The sequence below is a fragment of the Xenopus laevis genome, chromosome 4L (assembly GCF_017654675.1).
Source record: "Xenopus laevis strain J_2021 chromosome 4L, Xenopus_laevis_v10.1, whole genome shotgun sequence".
Classification (NCBI taxonomy): Eukaryota; Metazoa; Chordata; class Amphibia; order Anura; family Pipidae; genus Xenopus; species Xenopus laevis.
In genome coordinates this window covers 46,941,014-46,951,273 of record NC_054377.1, presented here as the reverse complement: position 1 = coordinate 46,951,273, position 10,260 = coordinate 46,941,014, and positions in this window count along the sequence as shown.

The following is a 10,260-nucleotide window of genomic DNA, read 5'->3' as shown; positions in this document are numbered from 1 at the left end:
GTTTGAACCGTATGCCTCTATTTGGTAACATACCACAGAATGCAACTTCCATGGAGATGCCATGAAAGTACTAACGCACTGACGTAGTTTCTACTATTCTGGGTTCCTTTTTGATTTATGCTGTACTGCCTGTTTACTAGCTGAAAGGGCTAATGGACCGACCATGAGTCTCCACTTATCTGTTGTTTTTATAATGTATGGCAAAGAAGACATGAGTATTGAGCAGGCCCAGACTGGCAATCTGTGGGTTCTGGCAAATGCCAGAGGGGCTTCTGTAAGATGCCATTGAAAGTGACTATTAAGTGGGCTGTTAGGGGCTGTTTTGGACTGTTTGGCCCTCTGTGTACTAGGAATGGCAGGACCTATTTTGAATCCGAGCCCAGGTTTAGAAAACCTGCATAAAGGGATTGCAGATATCAAAACCTGTATATTTTGCATTCTAGTTAACCGAAAATAATAGTGGGACAGAGAGGCTGATTTCCATTTTTGTGGTGCTTTTGCTGATAATACAGGTACATGCTTAAAGTGGACCTGTCACCCAGACACAAAAATCTGTATAATAAAAGTCCTTTTCAAATTAAACATGAAATCCAATTTCTATTTTTTATTAAAGCATTCATAGCTGTTGTAAGCTCATTTAAAAATCTCAACTGTCAATCAAATATTGTCTGCCCCTCCTCTATGCCAGTGGCATAGAGGCAGGGCAGACAATTACTTTCACTTTCCATTCAGCACTTCCTAGATGTCACTGCTCTCCACACATTCCCCCGTTCTCTTTACCATTTAATTGTGTAGCCAGGGCATGGGGATGGACATCGGGTCCCCCATTCTGGTGCCCAAACGAGATTCTGAGATGATATCAGGCTTGTCTTAATAACAGTGTCCACAAAATGGCTACTGCCTGCTTGCTATAATTTTGAAATCCCAGACTGAAGGAAGCAAGATTAAAATAATTTATATAGTTTAATTAAAGTTTATTTTGCTTGACTAATGATTTTGAATAATTTTTTTGGGTGACGGGTCCCCTTTAACTGATTATACTGCTGTTGCATTAGGTCTGTTATAATTAAGTACATATAAACACATATAACACATATAAACACTGGTTATCCGCCATCAGATATTTATCCAAGCCTTTTTAGCAAAGCAGTAAGACCCTACCTATTATAACTTTAACTTGTTGCATATTAAGTACTGAATCTGATATAAAAAAAGACTGCATAGTTCACTTATTGTGAACAATTCTGTAGCTCATTCCCAATGTAACAGGTTTGAAACATACAAACTTGTATTTTTCATGTTTACGTAACTTAAGGTTTCCTACATGTGTCATCACTGTGTGAATAGTTTTTTTTTTTCAAAATGATGGTAAAATGCAATACAATATTTTCACCTTTGCGAGTAAGACACAAAATGGCAGTGAGTTTCACTGTCCCACTTCTGTACCTCTATCTCTAAGACTGAGGGCACATTCCCTCTGCTTCTCTCTGCCTAATGCATATTTATAAGGCAGAGAGAAGGGAATGTGCTGAAATCAGTGCTTTTTGTTTCTGCATTTAAAAGAACAGTTTCCGCTTGTGTGCTGCTACACAAAGCCAAGTGGAAATCAGCCTGAAAAACATGAAAGCCACACACAAGTGGAAACTGTTCTTTTAAATGCAGTGCCTCATTCATAGCGTAGAGCAGCATTTTTAACCACGCACATTTTAGTGGCCACACCCCCTAATTACCATGTTAATTTTACAAAATGTGGCAGGTTATGAAAGTTGAACATATTCCTGTGTTATTTTTCTTCAGTTATTACAATTTTGATAATGAAGGTGAATTGCCCTTCGAGCTCTGAGTCTAACTTTTCCCAAAGGACTTGTTATCTTGAGTCTTATTTCTTGAAATTGTTACAAAAGTATCTTTTAAGCAGCTGTGGGCTCTCTGCCAAAAGCCAATTAAGTTAGAGACTTTGTTTCTTTTTCTGGCTGTTCAGGGCAAACTTGGCTTTCCAGTACAAATGAGGGACTGCAGGTTGAGCTGTCAAAAGAGGGGCTGTCCCTCTAAAAACGGAACAGTTGGGAGGTATGATATTCATTAGGCAAAGCAGAGTGGAGGGTATGCTAGTGTGCCCTCAGCCTAAGGCTTGGGCCACAAAGGGCCAAAATTAGCCTTCTAAAAATTGGTAGGGGCGATTTCAACCCCTACAAGTCAGGACACATCCGCTACATATAGGCGGATCTAAAGAGTGTTATTTTCTCTCTCTTCTTCTATCATTGCTAGGGAAATGTGATGGACACACAGTAACTGAAACTCTTAAATATTGTAAATAACCTCACTAATCTTGTTGGAAGTTAATACAAGGGATTAGCATAACTTTGCTCCTTCATATAATGCATCAGAATATTAAGCATGCGCCAATGAAACACCCACTTTGATTTCTATTGTAAACCCTTGTGGTATCTACATGTATATCACTGTAGGTAAATCGAAAATACATCCATTGCTATTTATTCACCTTGCATCCATTAAGCTTTTATGAATGATATCGTTTCTTTACCTACATCTTGCAGAAAAGGGAATTTGATATCCTTTGGTTGGGATGTTAGATTTTTACTGTATTGAATGAGTTTCCATCCAGCACAGAAAGTGTTAGTAAGTGTTTGCCAAGACAGAATGTATAGAGTCCCTTGAAGGCACCAGGTGGCTGTCGTATCACAAACACATTCTCACAGATCTCCGGCTATAAGTGGTAGCAGATTGCCTTGTGGCTTTTGCTACTTAAAAGCTCTGAAGAACTTCACCATTTGCCATATCTAAAGATTTTGGGACAAAAAAACAGCATGTGCTCATTGACAAACAGAAGAAAGGTTTTGCTGTATCTTTGTAATGACTTTGTTGTTGTTTATTGAGAGGGGCTAATTAACTTTGATTATTGCACTAATATTATGGCACTTTGACAGTGCTTCAGATTTATGAGTCTGAGAAAATAAACAAATGAAATGCAGGTGCTGGAGCAGAAAGAATAAGTTATTACTGAACTTTGATTACTTGCTCTGTATAGCCAGGAGAGAATTAGTTGATTAATTACAGGATGCCTGAAATTTACATTATACTTTATGTAAAAAATATGGATTCAGGGCTGTTGCTAAAAGAATCCAACATCTGGGTAAGTTTGATTGCTCTTATTATATCTGTATTTATTGGTAATCATAAAAAACCTCAGCGGCAGTAGAGTCAGTCAGGAAAATGATAAGCAAACATTCACCACCATGCAATGATTGTGACTGTGCAACATAGGAGGTGCCACTTTAAATGTTCCCAACTTTGTAGCAGAATTTGCAAATTTCTGGTTATGGTAGACAAAATACATGAGCTTGACGATAAGAAAAGCTATCATAGTAAGCCATACGGGGCAGGGTCCTCTAGCCTTTTGTTTCCTTGACACTGAGCACTTAATCTTTATTGTAATTATATTTTATATTTATATGAATTGTATTTCTAATAATGCACTTATTGTTAATTTTAATTTCAATGACCCTTTGTTTGTTACTACTAATTTATTGTTTTGCTGTACAGTGCTTTGCCCTTAAGGAGCGCTTTACAAATAAAAATAAACATACATCATAGCTGGTAATATGGTGGTCAGGACAGGACAGAACAAGAATCCATTCCTACAAATAGCTTTGCCATAGTCAACTGAGCACCACTACACAATATGCATGCATTGTGATGTCAGTAGCTGACCTTCCAATTTTAAAATAACCTTCTCAATTGCTTTCTATTTGTATCATACATGTAACTTTGTTTGTGGCCATTTATATATGTATTTAAAATGTAGAAGGTATTTAGTGACAGGATTGTCCTTGGACTGTATGAGAAGATGTTAAAACTTCTGCTCATGGGTTTCATTATTCTCTTTTATTGTTGTGAGGGGAAGGTGGTGCTGTTATCACTACTGAGCTATGGCCTCATGGATTTTATGTTCCATCCTCCATCTATTAGAACATAACAGCTTGAAACTCTGCTATAGACGCATACAACTTGTTTTTCATGTCATACACATAAGGTTTAAATACTTTAAATACTTTAAAAACTGTATCTGTATGTTTTTACGTTAAGTGGAAGTATGAAAGAATCCACAGTGATTTTTGTATGAATCAGGCAATGAAATTAAACCTCATACAAGAACATGGTTTGTGCAAAATAACAATGCACAATAGATCTTTGTGGTCTGACTGTAAACTATCAATGGAGCCAATGTATTAAGTATTGGTAAATGTTACATTGCTGTGTGTTAAAACATTCTATGCTTTTGCATTCAGTGGTTTATTTTTCATGTTGGAAGGATTTGTTTCAGAGAGGAAAATAATTGACCGAATCCTATCTTCTGGCATGCAATTTGAATCGCTTGGGAGATATTAAATAGAATGGTGTTTGACTTTTTTTTCTGACAAAATTACTCAGGTATCTTAGTTGATAAGTGTGTCAATTCATATTCATTAAAAAGTTTCCTGACTGTCAGGAAGAGGTTCAGGATTCCCCGGTTGTCAAAACGTGACAAATCTGTCCCATAATATCTTTTTTATAATGATGGGAAAGTAAGAAGAGGTGAATGGGGCATAATTAGACTAATTATCCATGGTAGTATATCACTTGAGAGCTCTATTCTCTCTGTACAATGAAAAATAAATAACATATAAATGACAAATGAAGTACATTTATGGGACCTGTTATCCAGAACACTTGGAACCTGGGCTTTTCCAGATAAGGGGTATTTCAGTAATTTGGTTGTCCGTCTTATTAAAAATCATTGAAACCCTATAGGATTGTTTAACCTTCTTAAAGGATTAATAATACCTTAGTTTGGATCAAGTACAAGGTACGGTTTTATTACAGTGAAAGGAAATAATTTTTAAAAAATAATTATTTGATTCAAATGAAGCCTATGGGAGATGGCCTTCCCATAATTTGGAGCTTTCTGAATAATGGGTTTCCGGATAATTGATCTCATATGTGTATCAAATGTTTCAAATTCAGAACATGTAATTTCACGGATAACTTTGAAAAGGAGTTAGGAATAATATTTATGTTAGTAATCATGAATATAACCAAAGAGAGAGGCTTATAACAAATAAACAGAGGTGAGGGTACTTACATTTTCATGCTGTTTTGCACTAGGAAACATTTGTTTGTTGTGGTGCCAAAAATGAATTTGTTGCACACCCATCCCCCTTCTATTTTATTATTGAAGATGATACATATATAGAATGTTTCTGCAGATATGTCAGAAGTAAGGCCCACAGGCTGCATTAGGTCCTCCCGGAAGACCATCAACCACAAGTCCGTTCTTGGCTCCAATTATTAACCTAATTGGACTTTAAGAATATAGTTTGTTGAAAATGGGTCCAAACCACCATAGACATGTTGGCTGTCTTTCCTTATTGCCTTGGGAAAGTGTTACGCAAGAGGTAATTATGTATTTTACGTACCTGCTATATTTTCTAAAAAGAGATACCTAATGCATTGACCAGGTTAAGTAGCAATCTCTAGCTGTTTGATATCTTATTCCCCCGAAAAAGAGGAAATTAGAACTGTAAAGCTGTGATTTGCTTTAATCACAAAGATATTGTCTAACATAAATCTCATCTTGAGTAGTGGAAAAGCCCTCAAGCAGCCAAGGGAAAATATCAATACTTTGTAAAGTAGGAATGATCGTTCCAATACACAACTTAATTGACTTTAAGGCTTAATGAAAAACAGGGCATTATTATTTGTATACACTTGTGACCGGTATAATCTTACATACTTTAGGAAGAATTAAGAGATGCGAAATACATACTTTTTGGAATTTTCCATTCTACATTCAAAGTGTATTTATTTATTTATTTAAGTTTGACATTTTTGAATTATTTTATTTTTTTGTCATAACGCTATATTCCATGTTGAAACACACTGTGGAAACTGAAATATTCTCCTAAACCAGATCACGTAATTCTGAGTGATATCGTTATATAAAGTCTGGGAGAACAGAGAATAGATAAACCGTTATAAGTTAAAAAAAATGTCCTTCCCTTCACCAGCTGTTGCTTTTTTTTCTTGCTCTCTTTCTCCTTTGGCTTTTTCACTGGCTGTTCAGCCTGTGTGCTTGGCAGGGTCAAAGTGCAAGGACCTGGTAGGCTCGATTACTAATATCAACAGTATCTCCAGCATAGTGATCGTTGTACCCCCTTCCAGCATATTTTGAATGCTGCATACTCAGGTCAGCAACAGAGGAGGGCTCTAGTATTTTTGGTTGGGTGGGGAGGACAAGTCATAATGACCCTTTACTTTTGTTTTTTTAATAGTCCAATGTCATTGTCGGTTTCACAGAAAAATATATTATTTTGGCAGGGAGCAAGTAAACCTTAGTCTAGCCAGTTGTGCTTTAAAGCAAATTTGCATATTAATATTATTAAAGGGTGGTTCACTTTTTAGTTAACTTTGAATTACTGTGTAATCTTTTCAATCAGTCTTCATTATTTTCTTTTTTTATTTATTTGCCTTTTTCTTCTAATTCTTTACAACTTTCAAATGGGGTCACTGACCCCATCTAAAACAAACAAATGTTATGTAAAAGCTAAACTGCTATTGTTATTTTTGCTACTTTTTATTACTCATCTTTCTATTCAAGTCTCCTATTCACATTCCATTCTCTTATTTAAATCTGTGCATGTTTGCTAGGGTAATTTGGACCCTAGCAATCATATTGCTGGAGAGAAGCTGAATAAAAAACATATCTCAAAAAACCACAAATACAAAAATATAAAAACCAGTTGCAAATTGTCTCAAAATATCACTCTAAATCATATTAAAAGTTAGCTGAAAGGTATACAACCCCTTTAACAAGTATTTATAAAATGCATATTTATTGGCACTGTACAATAGAATGAAATATACATCAAGTATACAGAATACATATAAATACTGTCAGATATATGAGGTAAAGAAGTCCCTTCATATTAGAGCTGACAACCTGAAGGAAAAGGGGTATGAGATGCAAGGTGTGGTGAGAGAAAGTGATTTATTTGCACACACATAACCTAGAAACTAAAAAACAGTAACAGGAAACAAACTAGATCTTGCTGTGTGCCATACTATGAAACTGTCAGATACAACTGGACTGCTTGCCACAGTTTGTTTTAAACTTCAAGTTATTTCCACAGGCGAAAATCATTGCCAGCAAAGGTGGAGCTACGTCCAGGTTTCTTGCAGCTTCAATAACATCCACATGGAGGAATTGTTAAAATCTTCTCTGTTTCACATTGCGATCTAAACATATGGCATGAATTTTCCGCTCTCATTATAGATACCGAGAGAAGGCAAAGACAAATATTTATACTACATTCATGTTTTACAGTAAAAACACTGTTTGGCTTGTTTATACAGTTTCAATGTTATAATTTTTATGGTCTGTTTAGAAACCACTGTAAACCTGGATCTAAATTATAAAGGAGATTTGTTCTTTTCTTTATGTAAAGAAAAGATATACAGTATAGCATTGACTTAGTACAGCATCAGTCCAAAGTCTGCAAGCTGCATTCAGTGCATGCCTATATTCAAACATACCCCAGAGCAGTTCATTTAGATTTATTTTGATTATACAAATGAAGAACTTGGCATCTTTAATTAATTAAAGTTATTTTATTAAGCAGATTGTCACATAATCATTCTGTTGAGATTGTCAGAGTGGAACCATTCATTTTTTTGACAACTGTGCAGTTCTGTAATGTTTCAGATATTGTTTCACTTATAATTAATCCTTCCCTTAACAGTTTGTATTTGTTACAGTTGTTTACGTCTTGCTGCAGAACTTGCCTGTATATTTGCTCTTGGATGGCAGAATAATACAGTAAATACAATTTAGGTTCTTTGGGTATTTTGGGACCCCAATAACGTAGATTCACAGATTATTTTGGCATAGCACTGATGGGTTAATGGCAAAGCTAATGGGCATGTTACACGGGATAATACCTCAATTGTAGCTATTTGTAACATAAGTAACATTTTGTGCTGTGAATTACAGAGTTACAATTAAGACTAACAATTGTTACAAAATACATTATTTTAATCTTGTTGTTCGCCCGTTAGGGGGGGTTTTAACATAAATGTAGTTATTGCTGAATTTATTTTTATTAAGTAATAATACAAATTTTCTATATGTAATTTAACTATTTGACACATAGTGATGATGACGATGATGACATTAGCCAATTAAGTCCATCATAGGTATTTTAATGCATTTTTTTGATTACCTGTTGTCACTTTGAGAAAGGCGTCGGAGAGGCCAAAGCGTTAGTCTTTTAGTTAATAAAACATTTTGATTTCAATTTAAGTCCTGAGAGTGCGGACCTTCTTTGTGGGATGAATATTTCAAAAATTTTGGACACTGCACCCAGGCAAGGTTGAACCGTTTGACGAGAGTGCCAGCTCCTCCATTGATTCTACTGAAAATATAATAGCATATTTCATTTGTAATGAGACGCAACTGATAGGAAAACAACTACTAACAAGAAAAAAATAGGATAAACAGTTTCTGTAGCTACCTTGTTTTTGTCCTAATTTTTTGTGCAAGTCCCTGTGCAAGAACCTTAATAAAATGTATGGTTCCAGTGGTGTTTATACAAATGGCCTGTAGCTGTCATTGTGCTCAGACGTATACTGTGCATACTTACTGTCAGCTTAAAAGTGAAAGTTACTGCTGTGTAATGACTGCAAGAGTCTGCAAATAAAGCACTGTTATACTCTACTCATCCTCGGCTACCCAAAATATAATAGTTCCCTCCAGCTATGGCATTTGTAAGTATGTACATTTTTATTTATATAGCGCTACTTCTGCCATAACACTGTTCTTTTTTTAACCATATCAGGCAGTATTCTTCCTAAGAAGTTAACTTTGTATATGTAATGTTGCTATATAGCACTTTGTTGAAACTCATGCTGGTTTGTATCGCCTTTTTGCCACAACACACAAAAAAAAGTATATATCAAAGAAAACCCAGAAACGTTAACTCTATTGTACAGGCAGACAGTTCCTTGACAGAGTTTACAATCTATGGCAGTCAAGCAGTTAAAGAAACATGATCAAATTTTGAATGCAAAGAGAGCCTTTTAGAAATCATACTGTATGATAGGCAGAAGTGTCTGGTGATATTATGTCTTTATTATTTTAACAAAGCAGGTGATATTCTAAATATTATGATTACTTACCTAGAACTAAAATGTGGATCTGTAAGCTCTGTGTTTTTCATTACATTCACAGTACCCGCAAACAGCCACCAATCGTTGTATTTTAATAACTATTCTAGAGGAGAAAACTGAAATTAGTTTGTTATAAATATACCTCCTACCCATTATATTGTGCATAGAGCAACTGTATAATAAATTCTATTAATGAGGAAGGTGAGCTGGGTTTATGGTAAATACAACACTAAGTGTTTACTGTACGTTTAATATTGTACATGACTCTCTTTATAATTCTGCTTATCTGTTCATTTGAATTCCCTAATGGTTAAATAAAATAACCCCCCAAAGAGAATAATTACTGCTTTGCTCCTTAACCAAGGCTGTTTTAGCAAAGAGGAATCTGAGTTGCTTTCTAAAGAAGGCATTTTTGAATAAAAAATGCAAATAAGCTTCATTGTAACTACATTAATTACCCACCTAGCCCCCTATTACCATGTTTGTATTGTTTGCAAAGTCTATTTACCGTCGTGTGGAAATTAACATTACTGGACATAAGAAAAAACTGTAGTTGGTGGGCTGTGCTTTGGAACCAATTAGGGTGAACCTTGTGTCTGTAAAGACTCGAGGGGGAAAGCACAGCCTTGCAATGTCAAATAATAACATTAGCAGAGACTGTATGGATACTGTACTTTAATTATGCTATTGCCTCTATTTTGCCTCTACTGAACTGATTTTCATTGTTCGCATTACAAAATCAGTAGGCACAAAAGATGCAGCTAACTATTCCAAAGGCACAGTTTTTCTTTTAGATGAATGCTTAATGAAACTAAGCGAGCCTTCAGATGTTGTATACACCTTTCATGCATAAAATTAGAAAGCACACAAGATCATACATTATGTTTTTAAGATATTACAATTCTATCACTCACGGTCAAGAACATTGTTTTGTGTGCACAATTCTCTTGTACTGTCTTTTATATATTTTCGATTTTGGATTATAATTTGAAATGAATAAAGAGCTCTGTTTGTTTATAAATAAAACTGACCTGA